The sequence below is a fragment of the Chlorocebus sabaeus genome, chromosome 14 (genome assembly GCF_047675955.1).
Source record: "Chlorocebus sabaeus isolate Y175 chromosome 14, mChlSab1.0.hap1, whole genome shotgun sequence".
NCBI classification, from domain to species: domain Eukaryota; kingdom Metazoa; phylum Chordata; class Mammalia; order Primates; family Cercopithecidae; genus Chlorocebus; species Chlorocebus sabaeus.
In genome coordinates, this window is record NC_132917.1 from 10,243,323 (window position 1) to 10,260,246 (window position 16,924).

Here is a 16,924-nt window from a genome sequence, read left to right on the forward strand (position 1 = left end):
TAAACTCCTACTCATTTTTGTTTTAATTAATAGCTTTACCAGGATAGAATTCATCTCTCATAAAGTGTGCCCATTCTAAGTGTACACTTTAAATGATTTTCAGTAAATTTATGGAGTTCACAGCCATCACCACAATCCAGTTCTGGAACATATCCGTCACCCCAGAAAGATCCCTCTTTTGTGGAAATTCCCTGTCCCCATCCTCAAGCCCTCAGTCCTCACAAATTTTCTCTCTGTCTCTAGATTTGCCTTCTCTTTCTACCTGTGTTTTTACCGGTTCGGGCCAAGGGCCGTTTCATTCAGGCCTTCCTGGAGTCTTCCAGTTAGAATCGATCTTTCCCCTAGCATCAGTGGAGTGAGCTGGGTGCTTGACCATCCGCCTGCGAGATGGCAAGCTCTCTTACTGGCCTCTCATGCTTGCACCTGGCACAGCACTGGCACCTAAAGAATACCCAAGGTGTGTTGGCTGGACCAGCTGAAGTTGTGTTCCTCACATTTCTTTTGTATAACTCCTGAGTATCTAGCAGAGTGTTGGGATTAAAAATACAGGGCATGTATTGATGTGTCAGGTGATGTGAGCCCTGCTACATATATACATTAACTTGTTTCATCAAGAACTTTTGAGGCAAATGGCAAAACAAAAACAAAGAAAACAAAAAAACAAAACCCTATTTTCTAAGCCAGGCACGGTGACTCTTGTCTGTAGTTCCAGCTACTTGGGGGTGCTGAGGTGGGAGGATTGCTTGAAACCAGGGATTTGAGCCTAGGCAATATTGTGAGACCCTGCTTCTTAACAATTTTTTTTTTTGTTTTTTGAGATAGAGTCTTGCTCTGTTGCCTGGGCTGGAGTACAGCAGTGTGATCCCAGCTCACTGCAGCCTTGAACTCCTGGGCCCAAGCAATCCCCTGCCACAGTCTCCCGAGTAGCTAGGACTACAAGTACACACCACCGGGCCTGGCTGATTTTTTAATATTTTGTGGAGGTGAGGTCTTGCTATGTTGCCTACACTGGTCTTGAGCTCCTGGGCTCAAATGATCCTCCAGCCTTGGTCTCTCAAAGTGCTGGAATTATAGGTGTGAACCACTGTGCCCAGTCCAAGCCATTTTTCTAAATGAAAAAACTGAGGAGGCCCAGAGCAAATAAGTAGCCCAAGGGCATCAGCAGAAAGTGGAAGCATCAAGAATTAAACGAGGTCACTTTCTCTTCCGCCCTTGTTTTGGTAGTAATGATATGCCCTTTTATGGCCTTGCCTGAGCTGGTGTTCAGATTTTCCTGTACGAGTCTTGTCATCCCTTCCGAAGCCATGGAAGCCCCTTCTAGGGCATGAGTGCTGTGTGACACGTGCTCACACAGTGTTGCCCCAGTACCTGCCTAGTCCACAATCGAACAGGTAGAGATGGTTCAAGCAATGTGTGTGTGCGGAGAGGTCTCCTGGCAAATAGAAGGGGCTGGGGGAGGGTGTTGAATGCAGTGGTACTGCGGACTTGTGTGGCTTGGTGCATTTCAGTTTTTTGAATCCATTTCTGATGCATTTCTCTCCTTGGATCATTTTCATTCTTTGAGGAAGAGAGCAGAGGATGAGATGCCATTTGACAGATGCGCAAACCAAGATGCAGAAATTGTATACCCATTGTACGCCAGGTAGATCACAAATGACCATTCTCTCCTGTGGTTGTAGAGAACTCTCACGGTGGACAGAAACTGTGAAAGAAATTATGGTGGAAAGAACCAAGACATTCCTGGATCAAGGTATTAGACCCTCATTTGCAAAATACCTTGGGGGAAAGATCGGCGACACTGAGGTTTGAATTGTAGTCTTTGCTCTGTTGTTTATTGGCTGGTGATGTTCTCTTAGTCTGTTTGCTTATGTGCAGAAAGAGGTTCTAGGCGCAGCTCAGACATAGACGGGAACGCAGATGTGAGTAGCCAGGTGAGTCTGGCTGGTCACGTGTGGAATAAGTGGTGGTGGTTGCCGTTAACTCTTTAAACATTCTTGGATCTAGTGCCTCCTCTGCCACTGAGTACAGAATTCCTTTTCAAATTCAGGCTTATGAGGCATGTTTTGATCCAGGCTGTCATAGCAAGGGGTTTGATGCTGGAGTCTGTGATTGCTGTGTGTGTGGAGGCTTCCAGAAGGCAGCCAGTGCTGGTTGCTGCTTGGAGTTTGGGGAGTTGCCATTTTGGATTGTCCCAGCCTCATGCCTTCTGAGAAGCATCTCTCAGGTCCCTGATGCACCTATAGAGACCCTGAGCTTGGTGGTGGGGGCTGCATAGAGAGAGCTGTAGGTTGTTCCTCAGGCATAGTGAGGCCCAGAGCTGGTGGTCCCCTCCCTCTGTGAGTATGTGCAGAGCACGGATCGGGTCTGGGAGCGTTCGTGCTGGCAGGCCTGAGGAGGACTGCTGGGCATACTTGCAGAGCCGCGGTTCCATACAGCGGTGTGTATCTACTGCAGTGCTCTTTTTCTCTGGCAGCAAAATGCTCAGCTCTCTGCCTTCTTTCTGTGCGTTTAGCAGACGTTTCCAGAAAGCAGAATTGATGACAGCCCCCACTCCTCCCTTTCACTCCCATTTTTCTATTTGCTGCCCTGTAATCAATTTTTGGAGAGAAGTGAGAACCTCTCAGAATCGATCACCTATGTTGAAAAAAATCATTTTCAACATCATGCAGTTTTCCGTATTTACTGTGTGTGGCTGGAGACACTCCTGGCAGAATGAGTGTGGGATGTGGGAGGTCCAGAAAAGCCCCCAGCTTCAGGGGCTGAGACAGAGCTGTGGGTGGCAGAACTGGTTGTCCCCCTACCCCCCAATTTTTCGGCAGTGGTTGGGGTGTGCTTTATTAGAAACTCTTCAGTCATGCAGTGTGGAGCCCATGCTGGTGACGCAGCTTGGATGCCTGGCAGGGGCTTAGCCTCCAGGGGTGGGACAGGAGATGTGGCTGCCGTGGCTTCTCTGGGTTTCTTCTTCCCAGCCAGTAAAGGTAGACACAGGCTTCTGGCAGCTGCTAAGGCCCTGCTTGCCTTCATGCTGTAATGTTGGCAGGTACAATTCATTCTTATTTCTTCGGGGTTGGTTTTCCCTCTTCATTCTGAAGACATCCAGGGATAAAGAATTGCTGCTTTTATGAGCGTATGTTCTTGGTGATAGGCTGTTACCTTATCTTAAAACAATATGGCCTGGCGGATTATTCTCAGAGCTCATTGTAAGGTGAAAGGTTATGCATTTGAGAATTATTTTCACAGTGTGGGTGGGAGTCGGGGGAGAAGATGTAGAGCACAGGTAAGGAATTCCAGGTTTTGGGGCCAGGGATCCCCAAGCAGTGTAATGGGCTCACTGTGGCCCATAGCTCCTTCTCCCTGTGGTTTGTGCTGGGCCAGTTGCTGGCTCCCCAAAACCATTATCACCATTATCATTATCACTATCATATCCATTATCACTGTCATCATCACCTTTCTCCATCACCACCACTATCACCATCACCATCATCACTGTTATCACCATTCATCATCACCATCATCATCACTATCATATCCATCACCATCACCATCATTATCACTGTCATCATCACCACTCTCCATCCCCATCATCATCATCATCACTGTCATCCCCGTCCCCATCATCATCATCACCATCATCATCGCTGTCACCATCATTATCATTCATCATCCATCATCACTGTCATCATCACCATCATATCAGTCTGTCATCACTTTCATCACCATCACCATCGTCATTGTCATCACCATCACCATCACTGTCATCACCATCACCACCACCACCATCACCATCACCATCACTGTCATCATCACCATCATCATCACTGTCATCATCACCATCACCATCACTGTCATCATCACCATCACCATCACTGTCATCACCATCACCACCACCATCACCAGCACCATCATCATCACTGTCATCATCACCATCACCATCACTGTCATCATCACCATCACCATCACTGTCATCACCATCACCACCACCATCACCAGCACCATCATCACTGTTATCACCATTCATCATCACTATCATCATCATCACCATCACCATTCATCATCACCATCATCACTATCATATCCATCACCATCACCACCATCATTGCTGTCATTATCACCATCACTGTCATCACTGTCATCACCATCATCACTATGATCGTCGTCACCGTCACCACCACCATCATCACCATCACCATCATCACCACTATCATCACCATTCACCACTATCATCGCTGTCATTATCACTATCGTCATCATCACCACCACTACCATCATCACTGTCATTCCCATCCTCATCACGATCCCCATCACTATCACTGTCATCACCATCACCACCATTGCCATCACCATCATCATTACTGTCACCATCACCATTCACCATCACTATCATTGCTGTCATTATCACCATCGTCATCACCACCACCACCACCATCATCATTACTGTCATCTCTATCCCCATGATCATCACCATCACCACCATCGCCATCACTGTCACCAACATCATGGTGCTTCTCAACTTTTGGGCCGCTTTGGACCATGCTTCACATGGCACATTCCTGGTGAGTTAGCTGTTCTTTGGGGGTTTTCTACTGTTGGTCTGGTAATTAGGGTAGTCAGGACAGGATGAGTATAGGCATAGAGAACCCAAGTGGATGATGGTGGAGTGTGATTCTTATGAAAGGATCTCCATGAGAATCACTGATCTAGAAGATTCTGGGAGAATCTCATGTATTCCTTCAGGCCCAGGAGTAAGCCAGTGTTACCTGCTCTGTGGAGCTCTCCTTTGTCCCTCCAGGGAGGACACATTATTCTAGCTGGAGCCTGACTTTACTGCTTGTCCACCTCTCCCAGGGTGGTAGGCCACTTTAGGTAGGACCCTGTGGATTTCTCCTTGGTGACCCCCGCATTCCTGGCACAGAGCCTGGAACACAATGTCTACCCAGATTTGCGACTGAACCACTCTGCAATTCCTTAACTGTAGGATGGCGGCTGCCTTCATTAAAATCTTAACACCTTGCCTGACGGCTGGCTTTGCAGGTCTGAGTAGCGAGGTCAGGGCACTGCTAGTGTTTCCTATGTTTGTCGTCAGTTGGTGAGAGTTTGTTGTATGCATTTGTGAAAACTGTGGGACAGTGGTCTGGAAGCCAACAAGGCTTGACCGTTGGCAGAATGACTCCCGTCCCGTCACTGATGTCTGGCTTTGACTTGGCATGGGGGACATTGCCTCTCCAGATCTCAGTTCCCTTGTTTGACAAATGGGGCTTAGGGTTGAACAGCCTCTAAATCCTCTGTCAGCTCTGCAATTCAGGAAAGATGTTTAAAAATGCATACTTGCAGGCCGGGCGCGGTGGCTCACGCCTGTAATCCCAGCACTTTGGGAGGCCGAGGCGGGTGGTCACGAGGTCAGGAGATCGAGACCATCCTGGTTAATATGGTGAAACCCCATCTCTACTAAAAATACAAAAAAAATTTAGCCGGGCATGATAGCAGGCATCTGTGGTCCCAGCTACTCGGGAAGCTGAGGCAGGAGAATGGCGTGAACCCGGGAGGTGGAGCTTGCAGTGAGCAGAGATTCTACCACTGCACTCCAGCCTGGGGGACAGAGCGAGACTCCATCTAAAAAAAAAAAAAAATACATACTTGCATTATAGGTACATCCAACATAGAGCAAAGAGAGAATTTTCCTAGCTAAATTGACAGCAAAAAAATGAAACCTCTTGGGCTGGGCTCAGTGGCTCACGCCTGTAATTCGAGCACTTAGGGATGCTGAGGCGGGCAAATTATGAGGTCAGGAGTTCAACACCAGCCTGGCCAACATGGTGAAACCCCAGCTCTACTAAAAGTATAAAAATTAGCTGGGCGTGGTGGCAGGCGCCTGTAATCCCAGCTACTCGGGAAGCTGAGGCGGGAGAATTGCTTCAACCCGGGAGGCAGAGGTTGCAGTGAGCTGAGAGATCTGCGCCACTGCACTCCAGCCTGGGTGACAGAGCAAGACTCCGTCTCAGGGAAAAAAAAAAAAGAAAAAAAAAAGAAACCTTTTATAATGTGCAGGCATCTTAGCAACTGCCATCTTAAGAGGCAGTGTTATGATTCCGAAGAAACTGATAACACTGAGGAACGCATTTGTGGAGCACAGATTAGGAGAGATTGGTGTGGGCTGCGGGGGGTGGCAGGAAGATATTAAGGTTGGAAGTTAGGGAGGTGAGCTCTGTGGGTTGGTTTCATGCACCCAGCTCACCGTTCAACCTTTCCTATTAACTTCCTATATTAAGGAGGCTGAGATTAAGAAGACAGGGACTCATGGCGTAAGCGGGAGACAGACACAGAGGTGAGTGACCACAGTGGGATATTCACTGTGGGAGCATTGAAGAAGGTTGTCAGTCAGCTAGGTTCTTAGGCTGTAGATCGGGTGCCTTATTTAGAAACTGTTTACTGTTCCCTTAAGAAGATGCTCTAGCAAGAAAAACCACTGCCAGAGTTGTTGCTTTCCTCATTAGAAGGATGTCTTTATGTTCTTCTCAGGAGGTGATAGTACTGATTACGTAAGAAACTGGTCAGCCAAACTTCTTAACTAATAGTGAATTAGAGAATAGTCAGAAGTAGGGAGTATTATAGACACAAGTAATTGTATTATTTTCAGACAAAAGTATATATAGTAATGTAAACTACTGACCAGATTTTGCTTCAAATTGGTTTTTTTTAATGAATTGCTAAGAATTATTTGAAATTAGCACATTGGCAGTAGGAGAATAGTAGATATTAGATAGATTAGACTAGGATAGTAGGTGGTAGATAGTAGGTATAAAGAGACTGAAAATCAGCTGTTTAAACATTTCTCCCAAATGTGGGGCTGGGAAGCAAGATGAAGAATTACGCACACAGTTTCATTTCATTTATGTTTGGAGGGGGAAGAAAGTCAGAGAAAATAGATGGGAAGGAAATATATCCAAATGTTAACAGTGGTTGTATTCCATGGGATCATGGTCTTTCTTGCTTTTTAATGTTTTGCCACATTCTAAATTTTCACCAGTGGGCATTTATTATTTTTGCAATTAGACAGAAAAAAGGCTCCAGGAGGAACTCCAAATACCCAGCCTTTGTTTACCCTCTTAATTTGCATAGCAGTCTTTCTTGTTATGGTCAGACTGGCTGGAATCCATAATTTCCATACTTGTGATTATTTAAATTAATGGAAATGTAGTGTAATCCCTTATTAAAATGTGTTCGCCGCGTTGAAATTCAACACTGAGCAAATCTGTTACCTAGGACATAAAGAAAAACATTCATTCCACGTGAGGTGGCTCACGCCTGTAATCCCAGCGCTTTGGGAGACTGAGGCAGGCGGATCACCTGAGGTCAGGAGGTCGAGACCAGCCCGGCCAACATGGTGAAACCCCATCTCTACTAAAAATACAAATATTAGCTGGGCATGGTGGCTCACGCCTATAGTCCCAGCTATTCGGGAGGCTGACACATAAGAATTGCTTGAACCCAGGTGGTGGAGGTTGCAGTGACCTGAGATCAGGCCACTGCACTCCAGCCTGGGCAACAGAGTGAGACTTGCTCTCAAAAAAAAAAACAAAAAACAACAACAACAACAACAAAACATCCAGAGTCTTCCAGGAAATTCACCATTTCAATGTGGCATAGTGTAGAGTTTGTTTATTATCTAGAATATGGTTTTTCTTTTTTGTGTTCTTGAACTTGGGCGTTCGCTTTGTTTGTTGACCTGGAAGGAGCCATCTCGGCACTTGCTGTTTGAACTTTGGGTATTTTAATGAAGTGGTTTGATGTCCTGGTACCACCAGACCCTGCTGTTGCTTTTCGCGGCGCTTGCTTTTCCAGGAATAATCTCCTTACTATTTGTCTGTCATTCTAATATGTTTCAGCTCCCTTTTTGAAAATAACTTTTTCTGCTCCCCTTCCCTGCCCATTCTTCATGACCCCCAGAGAATGGGCCTGCTGGTCTCCAGCCCCTGTGAATTGGAAGACTCCTGGCGGTGATCCTTCTTTCTCTTTCTGTGACTCAGACTGTTGACGCTGGGTTGACCATATTTCTTTGCTGGCGGGTAATCAGGGCCACCTCAGCCCTCATGAGGGCCATTCCTGACTTTCAATGGCTTCCCTCCAAAGGCTTCTTAGGCTGTTACTCCCCATTGCTTTTCAGAGGTTTAATCTGTCTGAGTCCCGGATATTGAGTCAGTAGTGGAAAGTTATGAAGATGAGGCCAGCCATCAGAAAAATTGGCTAATATGAAAGATTAATTTCAGGGTACAAAGGAGAGGGATGCTGGGGCCGGGCTGCCTCCCCAGGCAAATCACATCACTGTAAAATCCGAGAAACCAGAGGTTGCCTTTGCTACTCACTCAGTAGCTGCTTGCTGTTTCTTGGATTAGATATTGAAATAATCCCATCTTTATAGTCTACTGTTCGTATTTATGATCTGGAGAAGAAAATGTAATTTTCAGCAAAATTCTATCATGTCTCGTAAATAATTTCAGGATCTTTACCTGTGATACCACATTAAAAAAAATTAGTACAGCTTCAGCGTTCAGAAATTGCTCTTTTCAAACTCTGGGCCCTCGGGTTATTACAAGATTTAACACAGAGGCAGGAAGCCTGCTCGCCTATCACTGGAGACAGGTAGGTTGCTATGGAGACCAGGTGTGTCCCTGCGGTTTCCTGGGTATCTATCCCAGTTGTCCTGGAAAAGAAATCAGCTCACTTTATGTGATATTTCTGCAATAGTGTGTGTGAATTAAGTTTTTCTAAACACAGATCAGATGTTTTTCTTGACTTACAGTGCGATTTCTGACATAATTTTGTCCTTGGTTTTATTTTGCTTAATTACGAATCCTACATAACCCTACCTTTTCCTATCAGAAACACTTCCAAGCATCAAGACCCCCTGTCCAAAACAGCAACGACAACTTCCCCAGCAAAATCTCTTAAAGCTAGAGATGCCTGCTTTGGGGTGGATGATGATTACCCCTTAAAATAATTCAACCTTTTTTTTTTTTTTTTTTTTTTTTTTTTTTTTTGAGACAGGGTCTCAGTCTGCCTCCCAGGCTAGAGTGCAGTGGTGTGATCTCAGCTCACTGCATCCCCCACCTCCCGAGTTCGAGCAATTCTCCTGCCTCAGCCTCCCTGAGTAGCTGGGAGTACAGGGACGCACCACCACGCCTGGCTCATTGTTGTATTTTTAGTAGAGACGGGGTTTCACCAGGTTGGCCAGGCTGGTCTCGAACTCCTAACCTCAGGTGATCCGCCCGCCTTGACCTCCCAAAGTGCTGGGATTACAGGTGTGAACCACCGTGCTCGGCCTCAACAATTATTATATATGGTTTGCCAAATCCTGGCCTGGGCACTGGGGATGCAATATAGAGCAAGACCATTGGAGGCCCTGCCCTGGCGGAGCTTGCGTTAGGGTCGTGATCCTAGACCACGTGAAGCCCATGAGGGTTCCTGGCTCGCATTCACCGTCAGCCACAGCTAAACCTCGGGGCCTGGAACCTCTCTTGTTGTTCCCATGGGACGAGTGGGCATATGCCTTGTTGGATGGACGATAACATCGTCTGTTTTGTTTGATGCGTTATTATTCAGGGGCATTTTTCAGAATGGAGAGCAGTGCCTTATCAGTCTGCTTCTGATAATTTCATACACGAAAAAAATCCTATTTATGCATGTTCTTGGGTCTCTCCCCATTTCTAAAGGCAGTCACTTGGTGGTTGGCTGTAAAAAGCTCTTTGCACTTGCTAGGACTTGTCAAATATTGACAAATCTTTCTCCTTCTATCTAGTTCAGCACCCGCATCCTCGAACTCACTGAAATAGAGTGTCCCACAATGGCAGCCATTGTAGGCCCCAGGTGGGTTCTACTCCCCGACCCCCGCCCCAGACTCCCCAACCCTAGCTCAGAAGTTATGTCTTTGCAGTTATTTCAGGAGCAAAAGGCGGCCACTCTTTTTCTCCCTTCTGTGGGTTTGTGGTCAGCAAGGGTCTACTGCAGTCCCGGTGCTGGACAGCCTGTTTTGCCCATGCTTGTTAACTGATGGGGTCCTCAAGCGGCCTTGTGACAGGCCTGATAAGGCTGCGCACAGGTGTGGGTAGAGTTGGTGATAGCGCTGGACATTGGTGATGTGGAGAAAGTGACAGACCCCAGCCTCCATGTGCAGTCGGTGATTGGCCGGGCGGTCTTGGTTTTCTAGTGGCAAAGGATGCTGTGATCTGAATAAGAAGACAAACCTCAGGCCCCAAGTGCCGTGGGCTTAGGGACTTGAGGGGAGGCGCTTGCAACTCCATTTGGGAGGGTTGCAAATGGAACAGGGCAGCCAAGAGCTGCTGTGTTGAGACTGACCCACTCCCTTACAGTGTAATGGGTAGTGAATAAACCATCCTTTTTAAAGGAAAATGAATGCCTCTCTATGGAGTCTGTTCCTATCCTGCTACCCTCCCTGAAGCTTGAACAGCACCCACCCGTGCCTTCTCCATGCCAGCCCTTGAGTCTGCTGGGACCACTACCATGCTTTTGTGGACACCGCCTTGTAGCGTCTATATCCTCATCTGTGAAATGGGAATCCCACAGCCTGCATTTCGCAGGCTGCTTGTAATAGTTGCCATTAATCCTCCTCTAAGCTCCAAAGTGCTGTATCAGTGTAAGGACCATCATCAACATCATTGTCGTCCTCATCATCAGTCTTTCCACATTCACCTCCTGCTGCCCCGGCACGGGAAGGTCTGAAACTGCAGGTTTCCTTGATGGGTTCCTGGGGCTTCCCTTGTGGACATTTGAGTTCTGAGCCTTCTGCACTTTTCCATCCCCCAGTCTGGAGTCAACCTGTATTTTTCATTTTCCCTCTGCAAGATGTCAGCCTACAGGAGAGGCCTGGAGCCTTGCAGGGGACCTGGGACCATGTTTGCAGCAAGCCCCCGTGCCTGTGGGAGCGTGCAGCCTCCTCCGTCTTTCTGTCTGCCAGGCAGGGGAGTAATTTGCTGTTATGTACTGGGCAGCCTGGGAGCTGGACTCTCAGATGAAAAATGCTTGTTCAAGCACAGGCAGCCAGGCGTGGCTCAAATCAGAGCATCGATTTAGCAAGCAGCTCTACTCAAGCAGCCAGTTGTGTGATCACCTTTTCAGGGGATGATGGGCTGAAGGGCAGGTGGGGTGGGGTGGGCAGACTAATACAGGGACCCTGTGTTTGGTAGCCTCTGTTTAAGCCGAGACCAGGCCTGCAGAGAGAATCCCTGGATAGGGAAAGATGCTGTCACATCAGTGGGTTCCACCTGGCCCCTTGGTGGAGCTCCCATTCATTCATTCACTCACTCATTCATTCACATAGTGTCTACTATGTGCCAGTCTCTGTGCTAAGAGAATGATCCAAGAAGGTCTGAAATCCTCAGGGATTCGTTTCCCACCCGACGTATGCCTTGCTAAATGGAGCAGGTCCTGGGCTGCAGGGGACTGACTCCCTGCCGCAGGTCTGGGTCTTGAATTAAGGGAGAAAGACAATGCTTATCTTCTTCTTGGTGCCATCATTTGAGGAGAGGAGTATTTGCTTCCTGCCAACCCGCCTGCCTGGGAGGCCCTCTTGCTTCTGTAGCCCCCTGACTCCCTCTTGCAGCTCCCAGTCTTGCTTGGGGCTGCGTCCTCCAAGAAGCCTCCTGGGCTAGCTCAGGCAGCCTGCGGAGGCACTGCTGGGCCACTGATGCCTGGGCTCCTGTGGCCTGGCTGTCTGCAGGGCATCAGTCCTGGCCTTTCACTTCCCAGACATGAGTCTTATCTCCCCACTTGGTTGGGGCCTCCCCACGGACATGGACTGATATGGTTTGGATTTGCGTCCCCACCCAAATCTCATGTCCAATTGTAATCTCTAGTGTTGGAGGAGGAGCCTGGTGGGCGGTGAGTGGATCATGGGGGACAGAGTTCCCCTTTGCTGTTCTCATGATAGTGAGTGAGTTCTCACGAGATCTGGTTGTTTGAAAGTGTGAAGCACCTCCCTCTGCTCTCCCTTCTGCTCCAGCCAGGTAGGACGTGCCTGCTGTCCCTTCTGCCGTGATTGTAAGTTTCCCAAGCTCTCCCTAGCCATGCTTCCTGTGCAGCCTGTGGAACCGTGAGCCAATTAAACCTCCTTTCCTTATAAATTATCCAGTCTCAGGTAGTTCTTTATAGCAGTGCAAGAACGGACAGGGACCCTGTGTTTGGGAGCCTCTATTTAAGCAGAGAGCGGGCCTGGATAGAGAATCCCTGGGGAGGGAAAGGTACTCTCACATCAGTGGGCTCCACCTGGCTCCTTGGTGGAGCTCCCATTCATTCATTCATTCATTCATTCACTCACTCATTCATTCACATAGTACCTACTGTATGTGCCAGTCTCTGTGCTAAGAGAATGATCTAGGCACAAGACCTACCCTCTCAGGGCTTCTGTTTCTAGCTGGGAGCAACAACAGTAAACTAAGTAAGTAGATTATGTTGTATAATATAGTAATGCTTAGAAGGTGATGAGACTGTGGAAAACAATAAATTAGTGAGGAGGGTGAGGGTATTGTATGGAGGAGGGTGAGTGTATTAGGCCATTCTCGCATTGTTATAAAGAAATACCTGAGATGGGGTGATTTATAAAGAAAAGAGGTTTAATTGTCTCACGGTTCTTCAGGCTGCACAGGAAGCATGATGCTGGCATCTGCTCAGCTTCTAGGGCGGCCTTGAGAAGCTACAGTAGTGGCAGAAGGCGATGGGGGAGAAGGCACGTCACATGGAGAAAGCAGAAGCAAGAGAGAGAAAAATGCGAGGTGTCACACACTTTTAAACAATCAGATCTTGTGAGAACTCACTTTCTCGAGGACAGAACCAAGGGGATGGTGTGAAACCGTTCATGAGAAATCTACCTACGTGATCCAATCGTCTCCCACCAGGCCTCACCCCCAACACTGGGGATTACAATTCAACCTGAGATGTGGGTGAGACATCCAAGCTATATCAGTGAGAGATGCAATGTTTTCTTTTTTTCAGGGGAAAGTGTTGTTGTTGTTGTTTTAACAAAATATAATTTAGGTACCATATACCATGAAAGTCACCATTTAAAAATGTACAATTCAGTTGCTTTTAGTATACTGGCAAAGTTGAGCACCAGTAGCTTCTAATTTCAGAACATTTTCATCACCCCAGAAAAAAATCTCATAGCCATTAGCAGTCACTCCTCAATCTCCTCGTGCCCTAGGTCCTGGAAACCAATAATTTACTTTTGGTGTCTCTGGATTTGCCACTTCTGGACATTTTATATCAAGGAAATCATGCAATATGAGGCCTTTTGCATCTGGCTTCCTTTACCAAGCACAGTGTTTTCATGCACTGCTGATGCTGCGTGTGTATCCATGCTGCATGCCTTCAGGTAGCCGAATAATATTCCAGCGTATGGATAGACCACACTTGGTTTACCCATTCATCTGTTGATGAACATTTGGACTGTTTTCACTTTTGGCTATTCTGAACAATTCTGTGAGGAACAAGTGTTTTTTGCACAAGTGTACAAGTCTTTTTGTGGACATATGTTTCATTTCTCTTAGGCAAACAGAGAGATGGAATTTTATTTTTCGTTTTTTTTAGAGACAAGGTCTTGCTCTGTTGCCCAGGCTGAAGTGCAGTGGTGCCATCATAGCTCACTGTATCCTGCAACTCTAGGGATTACATGTTCCTCCTGCCTCCGCCTCTCGAGTTGCTGGGACTACAGGCATACCCCATCATTCCTGGATAATTTTTAAACGTTTAGTAGAGATGGGTTCTCACTAGATTGCCCAAATTGGTCTTGAACTCCTGGGCTCAAGTGATCCTCCCACCTTAGCCTTATAAAGTGCTGGGATTAGAGGCATGAACCACTGTGCCCAGCCACAGTTTTAAATAGGATGGTCAGAGAAGGCCTCAGGAGAAGGTGACATCTGAGCAAAGAGTTGAAGAACATAAGGGCAGAAGCCACATGAAAACCCCAGGAGGACAACGGGTGCAAGGGAACAGCGAGTGCAAGGTTGCCTCCACCAAGAGGCTGGAAAATGAAAGGCTTGATTCACCAGCTGCTCCCCCAATCAGGGGGGCCCAGTGAGTTTAGGCCTCACTGGCCCTTTCTGGCTGGGGGGCGGCCTACTGGGAGGGGCTTCCCTTTCTGAATAGAGTCAAAGTCCCAAGACAGAAGATTTTTGGCCCATGCATCTTCTTCCTGCCTGGAAAGCAGATGTGATTCCTGGAGATGGGGCAGCTGTTCTGTGGCCATGAGGTTGAAATCCACGTGCTAAAGACAGTAGAGCAGAAAAAGACTGGGACCTTGATGGCATTCTTGAGCTACCGCCTGAACCTTGGATCTCCTGCACCTGGAACTTTGTTCTGTGACACAAAAAAGACCCTTTCTTATCGAAGCCACTCTCACCTAAGCCACCGCTTGTCAGGTTTTATGTTGTTTGCAGCCAAATGCATTCCCCATTGATGGAATGTCCAGCATTGTCCCCAAGTCCCCCAGATAGAGTCCTGGCTGCTCAGACAGCAGGCAAGCCTGGGAGACACACTGGCCTCTTCTGCTTCCCTGTGCCTCCGTCGTGTTAAGCTGGTCTCTCAGTTGGGCATCAGGATTCAGATATCCCAGGCTGGCCCTGAGGTCCACCATGACTGTGCTGCAGGCTCCACCACTGGCCGCCTCATGGCATGTTTCCAGCACAGCTCCCTGACCTGGCTCCTCCTGCTCCCCAGACGTGCTCCCCGTGGAGTCCCAGCGTGTATGCATGGGGTCGTGGTGCTCCATGCTCTCAACCCTTGCTTTCAGGTTCCCGTCCAGCCTCTCAAGCCGGCTGCTCCCCTTTCTTTGTTGTCCCCTGTGCACCTTGTACCCTAACTTCAGTGTTAGAGCACCTTTCAGAGTGAATGGCGTAAAAAAGCCTTTCTTTCCAATAGACAGAGTGCCCTGGCCAGCAGGGACCAAACATGTTCCCATTCAGCTTGGTTTCACACCGGGTCTGGCCCCAGGCCTGCACCCCAGGCCCTGGCAGGGGGAGCACGTTAGGTGGGATTGCTGAAGGCGGTGGGCGGCTGAGGCAGTTACAGGTGTCAGCCCCAGATGAGGCTCCCCAACCTGTACCCCTTACCCTGCAGCCAGCCCCATGTCTCACAGCCCAGTGGTGTACTACCTTAGTTGAGCACCAACCACGCCTCACTCTAATGAAAATAATAAAAGCTCAAATGACCAGCACTGTCCTACTACTTTATAGGCATGACCTCAGGTAATGAGAATTAGCCCACATCCATTCATTCCACAAATATTTATGGAGTGCCTACTGTATGCCAGGGATTCTTCCAGGCCCTGGGGAGACATCTCAACAACAACAACAACAAAAATCCGCATCCTGTCGGAACTTCCATATACACTTCCACTGGCTACTTCATGGAAACATCTGGAACATCTCATTTTTCTAGCCTTTATTTTTAAATGTGGCACAAGAACATAGTCTAAAGGATGTACTTCACCATGCAAAAGCTCTTGTCATTTCAGAAAAAGGAGAATTAAGTACAATGTACTTCAAGAAAGTCAGTTAAGAATTTGTCCAGTTAATGAGAATTTAAAATGATTGGCTTTCATCTTGCTGTTTTCCAGGGTACCACTATCAAGAACTCACTCATCCTGTTGTTATTAAGGGTAAAATCCAGACATTTCCTTATGTAAAAGCCAATTAAAATAAATTAAATGCAAATACTGTTTCATTGTCATGTCAGTTTTGAGAACCGGATCAATCAGAGGTTGTGGAAATGCCAAAGTTGTTAAGGCTGTGGTTACCATGACAACAGCTCTATTGTGTAAGTGGTCTGTTATTTGGGAATTCTTCCTTAGGTCAGGCTAACAGTGATTTCATTTCTCAAGGAAGGGGGTGGAGCTCTCTGGAGTCAGGTCTCTGGCCAGGAGACCTGGTGAGCAAAAACTGGGGTTCAGCCAGAACTACCAGTTTTGTGACCTTGGGAGACAGTCCCTTCCCCTTTCGCCTCAATTTCCTCACTTTGGGGATAGCCGTGGCACAGCTGTGAGTATATTGTGGCCATTCAGCACTTCTCAAAAGTTGCTGCGTTAATTTTGGGGATTCTTGATTTGCCAGCTGGTTTTCAGCCTATGTTTTGGGGAAATGCAAATGATGGGAAACCACCCCAGTCCTTCCGTGTTGGTTCTAGCAGACCTTTGGAGTTCTTGGATCATCTTGGCTGGTGCCTAGTGAATACCTGCTGGGGGAGGGGGTGTTTGCTTTGCTTTGTTTTGGGGGTGGGGTTGATGGTTTTTACATTTTGTTTGCGATGTTGGGGTTGCTGGGTCTTGTGGTTTTTTTTGAGACAGTCTCGCTCTGGCACCCAGGCTGGAGTGCAGTGGCACGATCTCGGCTCACTGCAACCTCCACCTCTCAGGTTCAAGTGATTCTCTTGCCTCAGCCTCCTGAGTAGCTGGGATTACAGGCCTGTGCCACCATGCCCAGCTTTTTTTTTTTTTTTTTTTTTTTTTTTTTTTGTATTTTTAGTAAACACAGGGTTTCACTATGTTGGCCAGGCTGGTGTCGAACTCCTGACCTCAAGTGATCCACCCGCCTCAACCTCCCAAAGTGTTGGGATTATAGTCGTGAGCCACTGCACGCAGCTGGGTTGCTGTTTTAGTTGTTTTTTGATTTTAGAGAGAGGGTCTTGCTCTGTTGCCCAGGCTGGAGTACACTGGTGCCATCATAGCTCATTGCAGCCTTGGCCTGCTGGGCTCAGGCGATCCTCCTGACATTGTAATTACATTTTTTCAGGGTTTTCAGTTCACAGGCATGCTCTCCCACATCCCCATTTAAGTTTACTTATTTTTCAGCCCCAGCCTCTGAGGCTATCATTATTTTACAGACGAGAACACCGAGACTCAGGGTGATTTGTCCCTAGTCTC

General features: G+C 47.5%; 1 protein-coding gene across 2 annotated transcripts in view; it reads left to right on the forward strand.

Moving 5' to 3' along the window:
• The window catches only part of HPCAL1 (hippocalcin like 1), a 121,906-nt gene that overhangs the window by 5,315 nt on the left and 99,667 nt on the right, over window positions 1–16,924 (forward strand). The window contains exon 1 of one of the 2 annotated variants that reach the window (XM_073022783.1): window positions 16,025–16,043. The exons of the other annotated variant lie outside the window; for it this stretch is intronic. The gene's annotated coding sequence lies outside the window, so the exon portion shown is untranslated. Of the gene's footprint in view, window positions 1–16,024; window positions 16,044–16,924 lie in introns of those variants that run through there. 2 annotated transcript variants of the gene reach the window in all.